Here is a 16,698-nt window from a genome sequence, read left to right as displayed (position 1 = left end):
GCATTTTAATCTAACAACTATTTTCACTTATATAGAAGCTGTCATAAAAATCTATTCCTCAAATGACAAAAACCATCAGATCCTGCCAAGACACAGGATTCTGGCACAACAGACTAATATGTCTTTTCAGTATGCTTTTCATGATTGTTTTGTAGTATCTTCATGTGGCATCTTTAAGCAAAGATGTTCATTGAGAGATGCAGAGGTATATTTTTATTTCTGATGTGGCCTTGTAGGTAGAAAAGCAAGCATCTTTCTGAAGATTGAAGGGATTGGCAGTGGGAGAACCAGATGACAACGAGAACTAGTGTAAACTAAAACACAAAAGGAACAAAAGAAAGTCAAAACCGAAGCATACCAAAACATAGTCCTTACTTTCCCTGTGCTTGTTTTCAGACTGTAACCTTAAATGTTAGTGATCTTAACATCTCAGGAAATTTCAAGGGAAAACATAGTCAAGGGGGCACTTTTGCCCACCCCAACTTCTAGACAAACGCCAAGGTGCACTACAGCAGAATACCCTCCTAGCCTAAATATTTATTCTTGCACCCCGTGCATCTTTCTTTTCCTTAAGATCATTTCCAAGGAAGAAAGTCTTGCAGACAGATGCCATGGGGTCCGCAGGCCATTGCCTCACCCACACATTACTCTTCCAGGAAGACCAAAGAAGCTATTAAAAAGCTTCCCACCATGCTGACAGATCTAAAAGCTGCTGGGACCATATCTGGCCAAAGAAAGGGGAAGCTGTTTTCAACCCTCCAGCATCACTGCCTTGCAGGGTCAGAGAAGCACCTCTCCAGAGAGGGGAAATCTTACAATAAAGTCCCAGAGTAACTGCACGTGGTTAGGAATAGCAGCTTGTCAAAGAGCCCATCCTCTCACCTTCCTCACGCTGAGAATACTTTCCAAATCTGCTCTCTCTTCAGACATTTTTTCCCATACTTTCATCTCTTTTGTTCCTGCCTATTAGGAAAGAATCTCAATCAGGAACCAATCCTGTGAAGTTCTTAAAAGATGCTGCTTTGGGCAATGCAAATGCGAGTAGAAAGGAAGCCTAACTCCAAAGCAAATCAGTATGTATACCTACATCTCTATTTTAGTGAACACTACAGGTAGACTGGCAAGTTGGAGAGCTGTGAAGTTCTGAAGGACAGCAATAATTTATACTTTGTTTTTAGACAGAACAGAGCTATTGTTCTACAATATTTCTCAACCCACAAAAGCCGATGGTAAATGTAAAGCCTCAGATAAGCCAGACACTTAGTTAGACACTTGTATGTTCTTGGGCCCCTTTCTTCTGCCTTTGCAACAAATGGTCATGTTGACATCGGTTTTGAAAGGTGTTAACAGCTGACCCTTTCTCTGAAAGCTGCATTAATTACCGAAGTGCTCTGGGTAGGTGTTTGGCACTAGAAACGGGAAAATAACTTCCCAGCAGAAAATGTGTATGCAGAGACAAGAAGCTGCAGTCAGACCCCTTGCCACAGCTGTCTTTCCACAGCAAGGGCTCTCCCTCCACCATACTGGTGGTAACTTCACAAGCCACCTAGGCACATACCAAAATGAAGCACATTTTGTTGCTCTTTTGCTGTGCTCAGACTACTGTTAGGAAGACGTTGATAGGTGTTCAGATCTCTAATATCCTTGCACTCAGAGAGTGCTTACTCGTGTGTAGCTGGACTGTTCCTTTCCTTCATAAATGACGCTCTGATAGTTTCATCAATTACAACAAATGAGAATTTTCAATTCTTCACCCTGCTGCCAATATCTTTTATTATTATTAACTTCTTGCAGCAGTCTCTCTAATATTCTCCCTCTCTTTCCTATAGTGGCATGGCACTCTAACATATTTTAAGCAGCTGTTTAATCCTCCTCCTTTTCCCATGTGCAAGAAAACAGTTTATCACATTTTTAAATGACTAATGCTTCAATACTCCTATTCTGCTACCTGCCAAGGAAAAGAAGAGAAAGGCTGAGTAATGGTGTTTCACAGACAGCAGCTTTACAGATGACTGCATTTATTTATTACTGAAATATATTTTAAAAAGTTGTGCCAGTGCAATGGAGCTGTAACTTGATGTTTAGTTCTAAGAAAAAACTATTTTCTTTAGGTACAAAAAATCTGGTTGATAGTTCAAGGCCATTAAAGAAAGAAAAGACTAATAAAGAAGAAAAGCAATGAGTATTCAACTAGCAGCTACTGTAATGCACCCAGGTTTTCTCAGACAAACCTGAGAGAGTCATGTCCCAGACAGAAGCAAAAGTCAGGATAAAAGACTCCCTGTGCAGATGCTGAGATCCTGAGCCTAGCCAAAGAAGTAACTGTAGACAAATCACTCCGTGCCTCGGTTTCCTCATCTGTAAAACTGAAACACAGCTCCCCTTATAACCCATGTGTTACAGTAGTTATCTCAGCATCAAGGAGAGCTGGTGAACAAGAGAAGAGTTACATGGAGCCACCGCTACAAGCATGTCTGAACAAGGTGCCAGGCTGTCATCTGCAGTTCACAAGACGGCTGGAGTTGGCATATGCCTCTGGAGATCACCTAGTCTAGCTCCCTAACTCAAAGGCTGAAGCAGGTTGTCCAAATCCACATCCAGCTGGATTTTACACACCTTCAAGGACAGGGACTCCACAACCTCTCTGCACCATCTGTCCTGATGTTGAATCACCCTTGAAGGAAGAAAGCTTTTTATTCTGCTTAATACCATTTCCTGTTTGTTTGTGCCCACAGCCTCTCATCCTTTCACTGGGTACCGCAGAGAAGAATCTCTCTCAAACTAGGGAGCCCAGCACAGCTCTCTAGATGGATCTCACCAATACTGAGCAGAGGGGAAGGATGATCTCTGTTGACCTACTGGCAACGGTCTTCCTGATCCAGCCCAGGCAGTTGTTGGCCTTCTTTGCCACAATGGCACATTGCTGTATAAAGTTCAGCTTGTCCTCCAGAATCCCCAGGTCCTTTCCCCTTCACAATGAGGAGATGAGTATTCATGCCCAAGACTCCCAATCACTTTTTTTCCTTCATGTATTTAGAAACTACAGGAGTAGTTGTTCCATCACCTTACCAAGGATCGAGGAGAGGCTGACCAGCCTGTAGTTTCCTTGATGATCCTTCTTTCCTGTTTTTGTACAGTCCCCAAGAATCTCTCTCTGTCACCACAACCCTTCAAAGATACTCAAGTGTGGCTTGCAGGAACACCAGCCAACTCCCATGTGTGCATCCTGTTGCAGTCCATGTTCTTGTCTCTGTCCAGTTTGTTTAAATGTTCCCTAACCCAGTTGTCCTCCACTGAGGGTGGCTTCCTTGATCCAGATTGCTGATGCCATTCTACATCCTAACCTAAATCCTATTGGGGCACAGCATGCTGAGAAGCAACATCTGCAAATTTGATTTCAAAACAAGCAAAAATTTTCACTGGGAGGTATCTTTCAATTTCAAACCTTCCTGCCTACATGGTTCTTCTGAAATGTTACATCTTCCAGATCTTTCTCTGACTCAAGGGCTTACAAGACTCTGCTGCTATCTCCAAACAGCTGATCTGCCTCAGACCACAGACCCTGCAAACCTACCTGCCCATTTTGCTGTCCCTGTTAACATCAAGAAACCAACCGTCCAGACTTGCACAGCAACCCTCTTCTAGAAGCAGGAGTCACGCCACAGAAACCCAAACTGCAGCTCCCTAACCTTCCTGTTAGTCTTCAACATCTTGGGAGAAGTCTTACAGATGACAATGCCTTGGCAGGTACAGACATGGCTAAGTTTATTGGTTTTGTATCAAGCTGTGCCACAAAAGTGGCTCTCGAGAATCCACGATCTTTAGTTGCCTCCTAAGTGAGCTAGTGGGACAACATGGTACCTACCACTAGAATTTAAATTAATACACCAAATTAAAAATTACAGTAAAAAACTCAGTTCCAAACAATGTTTTCTGATAGAAATTTCCTGACGTCTTCTGTATTTATGTAATTTGTGTTCCAAGACCCTTGTGCTGGACCTGCTATGTCCAGTAAAAGACACCAAGTCCCTCAGTATCAAGGCAGTACAGATTTCATCGTTCCAAAACCATCTGTAGAAGGCAGAAAATCAAATCTTGTCTAACAACACTGACCTTATCACCTTCTTAGACACTTGTCCTGTTGACTGCTTCTCCCAGGTATAAAGGCTTTCCCTCTAAGCTGACAACCTTGGAGGCAGTTGGAGCTCTGAATCTTTGTCATTAACAGAACAGCATCCATCAAAATTCTTAACACTTGCCTGTGTTTCCAGACCCGTGTTACTTAATAGAGTTGTGCAGGTTTAGTCATTAGACATTGATGAATGCAGCAGTTACTGCCAAAAGAAACTATCTGTTGATATCAAGATTGCAAGACTTCTAGACTGATCGTAAGAATCAAATAGAGGCCATGTTTTACACTAAGTATAAAACTACCAAAGACATTTTACTTTACCTAAATGAACACAGTCATATTAACATGTATAATGCATTATAAAATCCATTTTATTTGCCTCCAACATTTTCCCAACTGAACAGGAAGCTTTTAAAAAAACAATTACCTTATCACTTTGACTCTCATCTGCTGCTTGAAAGTCATCTTGTGTCTGAGCCAATCCTTTCATACAACTCTTCATCACTCGTAGGCAGTCATATTAAAAAATTAATAATGACCACTTCATTCTTGGGATTCTGCAATCATCTTGGTACATAATTGTGAATGCAGGGTAGGGAAGAAGGGAAAACTTGGGGTTTGAAAACTTTCATGAAATCCCTAGGTTCTGGTGCTCACTTTTGTCCCTTTCACCTAAAGACATCATTCTCTTTTCAATGTTAGCCCTGTCAACGCAAGTAGATATACTCACTGCTATTTGCTACGGCTATTTATCATGACAAGGTTTGGTTTTAATGCAAGATAGTCTGTCTGAACCTGAATTTAACATTACTGATGTTCCTCAAGATTCTCTTTAGCAAGTCACAGCAGACACAAAGGGCAGTTTTATCTCCTTCAGAGTTACCAAACCAAGGCACAGTAGCAGCAGGTATTAAGATGCATATGTGCTTTTTGTAAGAAGCTAAATAGTGCATAGTATGGAGAAGAGTAGAATGGAAATTACTTCAGGATGCAGACACTAGGAAAAAGCAGCACAGTGATACAGCTCATTCGATATACAAAACAGACTGAGGTGGCAAGGCGTGGAATAGTAAGTTTTATCTAACATACTGGATTCTACAACATGGAATGTGGACAAGGGAAGCAACACACTGACTACTGGTAATCATGGTAATGAACACACATTTTCATACCGGGCATGCAAATACCTAGGTGAAATTATTGCGAGGAAAGGGGCTAGGCAGAAAAAAACTGGTCTTAAGGTTCTAACTGCACACAGCTCTAAAATTCAGGATGAATTTTTACATGATTCATTCCTTTACTGCTTTCTGTTAACCACCTTCTTTTTTGTTGCATTCTGCCTTCTCTTTTCAGTGGCATTGGGCCTAGATTTGTTCTTCACATGAGGTTACATCACTTTATTAGAAAGAATTCTAGGACAAGTGTTCTTCCTATGAGGATACTCAAAAACTAAACAGGCTGCCTAGGAAGGTTACAGGAAAACTCAAGTGGACAAGGCCCAGAGGAACTTAGTCCAGCTGCCGCTGTTCTGAGCTGTGCTGTGCCTAAAGTCCTCCAGAGATCCCTTCCCACCTCAATTATTCTGTGATTCTATGATCCTTCTTTTAACTCAAAGTACAGACTTAGGTCTCTTACTCGGTTGACCCTGGCTGCCTTTCTTGTTCAAATCACATCTACTCAAAGTTTTTTCCAAGTCCCAAACTGTTTTATGCCTTTCTCTCTGCAGAAAGACATTTTCAACAAGAATGAAAAGCCTGATACTCATCATGATAAACCAATGCTGGTATGCATCCATAGGAAACCAATGCTGTATAAAGCACTGTTCCCACAATTTCATCTTTTTGAGTGTTTCAGTATGTTTCCTACCATTGTAACAGAGCTGCACTGATTTTTGCTTTGTCTGGTTTATATAAGATCATAAAGATCCCTGACGACTACTGTTTTAACTAGCTCCAAGTTGAAGATGAGCACAACTATAAAACTAATAAAAGTGTAATTTGCTATCTAATCTATTAACTCCATTATAACTGGAATCTTAGATTTCTCAGGCACTAATAAGAAATTAGTCTACATGTATGAAGTGCATTTACACATTTTTTGCCTATGATTTTATAAAAAATGCAGTACTGATTAGAGACTACAATAAATCAAATGGAAATTTGATCAATAGTTCCACTCTGAAAAATGAGAGAGATTTGAAGACCAAACCTCATTCTCTCTGTGAAGCATGCAAACCCCACAATGAATCTCAAAAAATCAAGTAGACTGTTATACATTGTTTAAACTAAATAAAAGAGGTATTCATCCAATAATGTTGTATATCTGCACAAAATAATCATACACTACATTTCTGTGTTTTAATTAAGTCTACAACAAGAATTGATGTATTAGTATTATTACTAGAGCTCCTTTCAAGTATTCAAAGTATACAGTCCAGAAATAAGCCATTAAGTCACAATGAAACATAGATTATTGATTTTTACAACACACATGCAACACTTAAAAGCTGGGAGAAGGAAATACAGGGATAATTCACCCACTACATGACCAAATGTAGCTATCTGTTAAATTATAGAATTCACTCTACTGAAGTTGTGACAAAACTGACAGTAACTTCAGTAATAACTGCATCATTATTTCCAAGCTGCTTTAATCTCATTGCAGCTTATTTTTGGTAAAGCCCATCAATAATTACTGTGGAATCATAAAAAGTTAATAAAGCTGTAGAATTATGAAAAGTTACTAAATGACTCAAACTTTAAACTTGTAAAAGCCTATCCCCTGTGTGTTCTATTACACATGGTTCTCCCATGTGATCAGGTCATAAAGATAACGACATGAGAAAGAAGCATATAGCAGGGTTTTGGGGTATGTTTAAAACTTTTGGGCAAAACAACCTGGCTTTTTGCACTGATCCTCTGCAAACATGCGGAGTCTTTACTGCAAGGCTGCAAGGGCCCACAGCCAGCCACAGGACTCTACATACATCTAGTCTGATGCAGATCTTAATCCCAATGGGTACTATAAACACATCACCCAAAGTAAGAGTTACAGACCATTATGAACAACCATTTGGTTTCTTGAACCGTGTAACAACTCTTTCAAAATCGACTATATGCTTAGTAAAATATTGATTAATCATTCATCTAACAACCATTTCTAAAAACCTATCTTCAATAGAAGTCTTGACCATTAAATCACTCTGTTTCAAGATGAAGATGCATCTTTATTCCCGACTGTTTAACTTAACACTGGAGTGTTCCAGGAAGAGCTAATACAATTTATCACTGTGTATTTATAGAGATGTCCTAAATCTTACAAAGCCCAAAATTCTGAATCAGAAGCATTATTTTAGGTATGGCATCAAGCTGAAAGATAATCTGTGAAGACTCATGAACTCTAAAATTGAGGGTCAATCCCTACTCGTTGTTGTAAGCAATCATCATCACAAGTAATGATTTCATGTGTTTAAGACCTGAGTGCCCATTTAGCATCATGTGCACAAGATGTAACAACTTTCAAATCATCCAGTCCCAACAATACCAGCCTCTCACAGATTTCCTGCAAACACATCTGTGTATGATTCATTATCATATAGTCTCTTCAACAGCCCCGTGGAGTTCACAGCTCTGAACAAATTATATGACATAGGCAAAACTACCTCTGTGAGAGATCTGACTTCAGGAATGTGATCCGAGAATGACTTGTACTATACCCATCACCTCACAGAAATTCCTGGTGAAATATACTGCTGAAGTGCAGTACGACTATGAAGAGTTACATTAGAGAAAAAATGCTTACTGCTAAAATGCTGGGATGCGCTGAGGCTCCCTTCAGACTGCCCCAGAAGTCACAAAATAAATCATAAAACCTGAGGTGCACCAGCCAAGCGAGTTAGAAACGCACAGTATTGTTTCTCCAGAAAACTTGTACTTTATTTGTTGCCACATTCTGCTGCATTCATAATAGCTTTATTTATTTTGTGTTACTCAGATGCCGGTAACTGGATCATCCATTTGCACCTCACGGGGAGAAGATACCACAATTTAGAAGCTATGTGCTGGCCACACAAAGGCACCAAAGTTTTGTATCAGCAGCCTGGGGAGGCTCCAGGTTGGAGCAGTACCTTCAGTTTGTCTAAAGGAAGCCCAGGACTTGGCAAACTGATTTCTAAAGCTGGTCTTCAAACTCTGTTAGAATTTCTAAAGATCAGAAAATGCCAATATTCTTTCAAAGCTAAATTGTTTGTAGGAATCTGCCTGCTGTATGACTGATCTTCATGACTTCACCCTTCTAACACCTAAAATAAAACCCTCCTTTTCAATGTCTGGAGTGGCTGGTCAGGAGCCAGAAATCCTTTGCAAGCCTGTTGAAATTGGACATGATGATTAAAGAGACCTATTTCACTTATGAAAATTCTCCTGATTTCAAAACCATTATCAAAAGTTTGAATGGATTTGATATTGCAAAATATGATTTAAGCATCTTGCTTTGCTCTGACATTTCTCAGATCTTACCTACTTATCATTTCTGGGAAAGCTTGATTGTTGTATTTAGGGTTACTTAGTATGGATTTGTGAGTCTCTACTAATTCCTTTCCACCCTTTTTAAAATTTCATTTAACTCATGCATATTAAGTACTGGCTAAATAAACACAGAGATATTCCTACAGATCAAAGAAAAAACGCTTGTTCACAGATGCAGACCACGGGAAACGGTGCAACTGTGTCACAGAGGAGTCAATAATATGATAATGCACTGCACCTGCAATGGTCTCCAGATTTTCATATATTTGGACAAATAAATAGCTCAATACCGAGTGCTTGGGAGCAAAAATATGAAAACCCCTCAGGTCCTTGAAATATGCAAACAAACAGTAGCACATCAACTGTTCTACCATTATCTGCAATAAATATAAAAATCTAAGTATACTTCTGAAAATAAAGGAGGCAAAAATTCAGCAGTAATTTTCACTGATAGTATCACCGTGTTCCCATGGGGACATGGCTGCCCTACTTATTGTGTCATACGTATTTTCACATTGCTTTCTATTTCAAGCCTAATTAAAGTTGCCAAGTCATTGCTGGAAATACCTTTCACCTTACAAGGCTTCAAACATGGCTTCTGGAGTTCTGCATATATAATACAGAAAACTTGCATAATGGCACCTGGTTCTATAACAATTTTTTAATGACCTCTATACATTCAATGCTACTAGTCTGATTACTAGTCTTTCTAGCACCAATCTGCTAAAGCCATGGAGTTTTTTTAACTTACAAATCAGCAAAATGCATTTCTACTTAAAAAACAAAGCAAATTCAATCTCCCTGACTGCTGCATAATTAAAAAACACACGATTCCTTCTCTTACAAACCTGGTTATATAGACCAACATATTATAAATTGCAGTAGTTTTCAAAAGTGTTGGCTAGTTTCAGGGCACAGTAAAACAGATAAAGCAGTATGTTCACCACCTTTTTCTCTACTACCAAATGCATTTTTTATTACTCATAAAGACAAAGAATTTTTGGTACCTTTAATCTCTTCCTTGAAAACTGCACAAAATTAATTGGTGCAAACCCTAAGATGTTATTCAGGCTGTCAAAGGGATTATTTGTGATTGGGAATTTTCAGGATAAAGACAGAGAATACAAAATAGGGCTTCATGTGTCTGCAGCAACAATACAATCCTTCTTTCACTTATGTTTTAAAGAAAAATGCAGTAAAGCAGCTAATCCCTCTTGGACAGCCTCTTAATGTTAATTTTAAGAAGTTTTCAAGAAGCTAAGTAGAATCAAATAATTTGCTTTTTTCCAGAGTGTATTTCAGCCACAAGTTTTCTGTGCTCTTTGCCTAATTGTGAAGTACCTAGAAGGATTATTGTTTCAAAAAATTAAATTCTAGTTTATAGTCAGGTAATATGAAAGCTGCCTAGCAATTCAGGAAAACTAATCCAACACTCGGCAGACACCTATTCACTGAGATGAAATCAGTTTTACAATATGGAGTTATCCAGTCATCTGGAACAAAGAAGGTACGTGGTAGAGACACAAAAAAAGGAAACAATAAAGAATGACTGGCAAATGGGGAACATAAAGAGACATTTAGAAAGAGCAACAAAAAGAAACAGATACATATACTGAGTGAATAAAATAAGAAACAATCTGATGAAACAGGAGTGACTGAAGCATGGGGATTATGCAGAAACATCACCCTGCTACAAGATGAGCTCCTCTGAATTTGCACAGCATCTGTCACCATCAATTCACACAGTTGTCTAACCAGAGGATCTAATGACAGGCAGTTTATACAACACCAGCATATGACATGTCCCGCAGGGCATTTTGTCCTCACAGCATCCCAGTGGAGCTGCGCAGCACTACTGCTTGCACGGCACAGATGGAGAAACAAGGCAGAGAGCTTTAAATAGCTATGTGCAAGACACCTATAGCAAGTGAAAGGATTGAGCAGACACACATGACCTGCTGGAAAATCCTTCTTTTCTGCCTGAGCAGGAAACAAAATCAAAAAGTCCCACATGGTGGATAATGGATACTGCTACACAACAGAGTCACTGATCTTTGCAACTATTTGGAAGTTGGTTAAACTTGGGATGCCTGTGTAGTTAATGTTTACATTAAAATCTGCCTGGAATTTTTTTTGGCATTTTCTAGGAGAACAGGACATTACCTTGCCAAAATTAAAACCTGTATTTTGAATATCCAAAACTGCAATCCTATGTTCGTATGTCCTTTATGCAATGTTAATCATATCATCAAAGCTCTAACGCAATCAGCAAGTTTTTCTTAGGAGAGTAGTGAATCTTGTAGAAAGAAACACAAATAGAAAGTCACCCTCAATACATACCCTCTTACAAGTGTTGCTTTGAGGACCACAGCACACACAAAAAGATATTTCACACTTAGCAAACATTGCTCAAAATGAGAGGGCACCAGACAGTAACCAAATGTTCAAAATCTTTTGAGTTTTCAGAACATCTAAACAAAAAAAATTAGAATTAAAAAAGTGCTCCCTATGTCACGACTGCTCTAAATTCACTTATTTTTTGTAACTTCCTAAACCCTGCTGTGGTGCTGATAACAAACTGGAGTTCAAGAGGCACTTGTCTTGCTTACAGTAATGATTTCAGTATTGCAGAAATTCTCCTGCTAAAGAGTAGTTCAGCTGTTGGCTTGACTACATTAAATACTGGCAGGAAACTGTAGGCAGTCAGAGAAACAAGTAGGTTTTCCTTCTGTAAGTGTCTGTGCTTCTGTAAGTTGAAACTTTTTTTTTAAATTATGTTTGAACTGATATTTGAAGATGATTCAATCTGTCCAAAACTAAAATAGCAGAAATTAAAGGAAAATTTACTCCACTGATTGTAGTGACAGGGAACCTATTAGGCTGTAACATACCTACAGTTCAACTCAAAGTTGCATCAGTATAGATGCAAGACTAGAGCTTTGTGTTTTGCAGAATTTTTCATTTTATTTAAGGAGAGAAACGGGAGAAGAGATTTTTCTTATAAAATCTTCAGTCTTTTGCAATGCACTATATATCAAGTTGTCAAGAAGAAAGTGTTTCCACTCTGCCTGTAAAAGCTTTCCTGAGGGCAGAATAATGGATTTAATGTGGAAAAGTAGGATATTCATATTACAGAATTTGAAAGATGTCCAATGTTTTAAGTTTTAATAGTGTTGTTTATTTGACTCTGCCCCTACCACCTTGTCAATGTCAGAATTACAATAATCCACAATAAAGCACAATGTGGCACGTACATCAGTCATATTAAAGTCACTTGGTATTCAGTAACTCTTTGATCAGCTTAAGACCATTTAATTAAAGCTGGTGCCAGAAAATTGCAGTGTTTTCATGTACAAAAACATACCTCAGATGCGCCTGACTCCTTTAGAAGTAACTGTACTTGAAAATAAATCCTTGGATAACACACCCCCTGAAACAACTCAAGCCCTCAAGCCAGGACTTGCAGTGTGAGGAGGAGGAGGAAGAAAAAGGAAGTAGAAAGCACCACATCAGCAGAAATTCCAGAATAATTTTTTCCTTTTATTATCTAGAGAGCCGTTACAGTTATAACTGCTGTTGATTCAGAAGCGATGAGAGAGTTTTCTTTGCAGGAAAAAGAGCAAGTGTTGCCTTCTTATTGCTTCTTTAAAAACCACCATTCAAAGAGACACAATGGCTTGAAAGTTCACGTGCCCTCCCTCTGAAGTCACGTAAAGTTGTGGGGATGCAGTTTACTCATAGTATGCAACTGTCCTTCCAATATCTATTAGAAAATGCAGTTATCACATTGCATCACACTTCCTGTCACTAATGATAAGCATCAAGTATGCTGCAAAAGCAAGTATAATCACTCTGACCCACCAAATCCAAAGCCAGACTGTAGTTGGCTCTCCTGCACCCACCTAGCATGAGTTTTGTCCCAGAAGGCTAACACTCAGAATAGGATGAAGAAAGACAGAGAAAGACCACAGCACATGCAAAGCACTGCTAGATCAAGACCTCAGCGTAGCTCACCAGTCCCCTAAGAAGAGAACCTGGAATTTGCCAGGCACTGCACTTCCCCCACTTCTACACCTGACAATACCTAGATCTGAGCGATCTTAGTTGTTCTGACAATTTATTCACTTCCTGCAGAAAACTGGACCACTCTGTACAAAACACACCTCTGCCAGTTGTGATTTTATCTTTTCCCACCTTCACCCAGTACAAATGCAGATACTATATGGAAAGATGTAACAAAGCACTGCTTGGATCAAACCTTTCAAGACGGGGTTGCAAAACGATGAGACAGCTGTGCAGAAGCATCATTAAAAATTTTTCTGACAGCACTCTGTTGTGCATGTCCCAGCAGGTAAAGGAGGGAGGAGATGCTCCACAAAGAGTTTTGGCAACAAATGCCACAACAAGTCAAAAGTATGTGAAAAAGGAAGCATATATGAGAAATTTTTTACTGTCATCCCAGATGCTGCTTATACTACATCCTCTCGTGCTTGCCTACAATCAGTAAGACCACTTCAGTGATCAGTGCTGGCAAACAACAAATCCTCAAACAGGCTGCTGTGCACTATTTGCATTTGCTGGGATAGATCCAGGGCGTACCAACAGCTATGAGCTCTGTAGCTTTTGTTGCATGCTCTGGGTCCATCACTGACTCCAAAGGGCTCTGGAAGCTACTGGAGTAGGGCATCCTGCTCTTTGCACTGCTATTTAACAACTGTCTGCAGCTAACAGCATCAGTCCTCATAGACCAGGTACTCAACCATCTGTACACTGCTTAAAGCAGTGGCACATAGTCAACTGAACAAGCAACAAAATGAGTCTCATCTTGTGGCAACCTCTTACATGTAAACCAGGGCTGGGTGAGAGCCTCCTGAAGACTCCTTTCACTGATGCTGGCTGCATGCAATGCTGCAAAGGGGGGCAGGAGAAAGGAGAGTCTTCTGTACATCATAATTAATTGCTTATGTGTTTAACAAAATGTAATATAGCAAATCCTCACAGACATTTGGTAACAAATGCCAGACCGTAATGATACCTCTTACAATACAGTAACAAACCATCTAGAAATCTGCCTGCTTTATTTGGGAGAGGGACTAAGATTTGGTAAGTGGCTAAAAAGTAGTTTAATCATTCCCTATTTAGCTTTTAAATCTACTCACAATGTGACATTGTGTTTCTGATTAGGGACTGAAAATGTTGATTTAACATTTCTGTCATTATAGGTAAGATATCACATGCTATCTCTAATATTATTAAAAAGTTTGTGATTTAAACATAAAAAGGAATTTGCAGCATCACACACAAGGTTTAAGTTTTTATAATGAGACAGTCAACTTCAGGTCAGGTTTCACAATAAATAACTGCTACAAGTTAGTTCAGTGTGATGAAAAGGAAATGCAAATAACTGCTGAAACTGTAAGCGTCACATTTGAACAGACTGAAGCATTTAAAATGTCCAAACTGTTCACAACACCTCATTTTCACCACTCCCTTCACAACTTCTTTGAATACACACTGCATACTGGGCAGTTAGCAGGTATCTACTGGCTGGACATCTGACATGACAATCAATGCTTAGCATTTTTTTCTGAAGAGCAAATGCCTCAAAACATTAATCACAGGACCACATTCCACGGAAGACAATGGGGGAGGCAGAACATATTGGGGAACAGGCCTATGATAATATTTACTGACCATGTCTTATACTACTCATGATCAGCTAACATGTCTGCTGCTAGATTGAATGTTATCAGGAAAGCTCACAACATTATTTTTAACTGTCCTGTGTGCACCTTCAGCAACTGCTTCAAGGTATCATACAGATAAACAATTCTCATGGTTGCTTCAAAGCTACAATAATAGGGCCCATCCTAACCCAGGAAGGAAATCCAGCACAGGGCTTGCTGTCTGGGGTAGCTCATCTGAAAAGCTCTTAATTTAGTCTCAGAAGTGTGGCAGTAGGAAAAGAAAAACACCATCAGTGTGCCTTAAGATTTACGTGGACTTTTCAGACCAAATAGCTACCATCAATCACATCTGCATTCCCAGCAGGAAATTACGACTTCCTGTTGTTTAATGCTACAATACTTGACATAAATCTATGAATTTGTAGTTTCAATATTGTTATATTAAAAATCTATACTGTGGGGGAAGAAATACATGTTTTCATCAAATGTAGCAGAAAGAATATCTTTTCAGACACTACTTCGCTGTGTTGGATTTTTAATTTAAAATTGTGTTTTAATCAGCAAGGCAAGTATATGAAAGGACAAGGAAAGCACACTTACAGGGCAAAAAATTATTTTCTCTTCCTCCTGTAAAAAGATTTATTCTTATATTCATGCCAGTCCTGTCTAGAGGAAAGACAATTTATATCTCTATCATAGGCTGCCAACCAGGCTCATCATTCATACATTTAGAGGACTAAAAATCTTCAGAGCTGCTTGTTCAAGCAATAAATTTGAGACATCTCGTTGCTGATGGTGTTTACTTGGTTTCTTCTGAGCTTATTGCTTCCCCACCCCCCCCATATTTAACCTTTCTTTCTCTAGAAGACGGGATGAAGTAGTGACCCATTGTCCCAGTCAGAACAGCCCCCCAGTTTCCCCAGAAAGCTGGACATTTATTTCACTGACAAATCCCTGTGAAGCACTGCAAGACTCAGCCACCTTCTCACACTGGTACCTGCCACAGCTGCAGCTGCGACGGCCCTTTGCCAAGTTTTACTAGTGGTTTCATCATGCTTTTCCTCTGTTCTCATCTTCCAACCAGATTCCTCCTGCAAGGAAGGCTCATTCATATCAGAAGGAAAACTACTACTTACATTAGATAAAGGACCCAGAGATCATCCAACTGTGTTTTTGGGGGATAAGCTGGTAGTACAGAAAGTAAGGAGGGCATATAAGGGTACTGTACCTCCTGGCTGGCAAAGACGCTATGAGGAGGGGACTCCAGGTAAGTAAGGGTTAGAGAGGTCCTGGATACCACTGCATGCTTTCCCATGTCCCTGAGGAAAGGTCAGTGCTCAGGAAGTCTGCAAAGCAACCATTCACAGTGCCCGTTACACCTGATGCTGCAGAACCTTTCCAAGATTTCGGTGGAAATGGGAGAAGTCTTACACAATACCCGGCATTACAATTAATCTTCTGACTGTTCTTAGTGCTTGTTTTGTGGAAGAGCACAAGTTGTCTCATAATTTGGGCCAAAGAGCAAGTGTTGCATCCAAGCTACATACGACAGGTGGCTCTGAAGACAGTCACAGGCAGTTATCTCTTTTTCACCATCTAAATCTGATGGAAGCTTTCATCCTCCTAGGAAATCTGGAGTTGCCCCTCTTATCAAGAAAACCATCCCAGCCTTATAAGCACCAATTGAACAACCATTGATTTGGATAACGATTTTGGTCAGTCTAGCAGCAGCGTTAGGCTAAGTAAAGGAAGCACCACAAAAAAGCAATTTGTACAGAGTAAAATAATAAGGCAATTAAAAAAATCACATCTATCCTTAATAAAGACATGAGGCCATACTGCACTGTGGGAACAACCACCCCTGTAACTTCACTGCTAGTCAATTCACAGCCCCTGTGCTAGCCAAGCTCCTTCATAACACTTAAAGGATAGGCATGCCTCACGTAAATTTTATGTCTTATCTGAACTGAAATCAGAACTGAGTGTTGCTTCCTAAGCCTATGAACTATGAGATTGTGAGATCAGATGTTTCCTTAAACAAAGCCTGGTCTTGGTGCAGCAGCAAGATGGATACAGGTCTGAGGAAAAATGGGAAGATGAGGAATCACCTGCTGATAACCTGCACCTGCAGCTACTGCCCATTATCTGCCAAATACCACAGGACTAGCTGGCAAAGTGGGTAGAGGCAAGCCTTGAAAACACAGTACTTCCTTGTTCTTGTACCTAAGGTCTGGCTAACTCATGCAGGACTGTGTTCAGGGGGCCTTGACAGCACTGACTATGAAGATGGATATTTGTGTTATCAAGAAAGAAAGCATTCTTCCTCACAAACAAAATGGCCAACAAATGACTT

At 39.7% G+C, this 16,698-nt stretch overlaps 1 protein-coding gene across 4 annotated transcripts in view; it reads right to left on the bottom strand.

Moving 5' to 3' along the window:
- Positions 1 to 16,698, bottom strand: part of PLPPR1 (phospholipid phosphatase related 1) — a 125,973-nt gene that overhangs the window by 48,041 nt on the left and 61,234 nt on the right. The gene's annotated exons all lie outside the window — the stretch shown is intronic.

Source organism: Falco naumanni, chromosome Z (genome assembly GCF_017639655.2).
Source record: "Falco naumanni isolate bFalNau1 chromosome Z, bFalNau1.pat, whole genome shotgun sequence".
Classification (NCBI taxonomy): Eukaryota; Metazoa; Chordata; class Aves; order Falconiformes; family Falconidae; genus Falco; species Falco naumanni.
The sequence above is the reverse complement of the archived record's forward strand: the minus strand, read 5'-3'. Positions and strand labels throughout refer to the sequence as shown.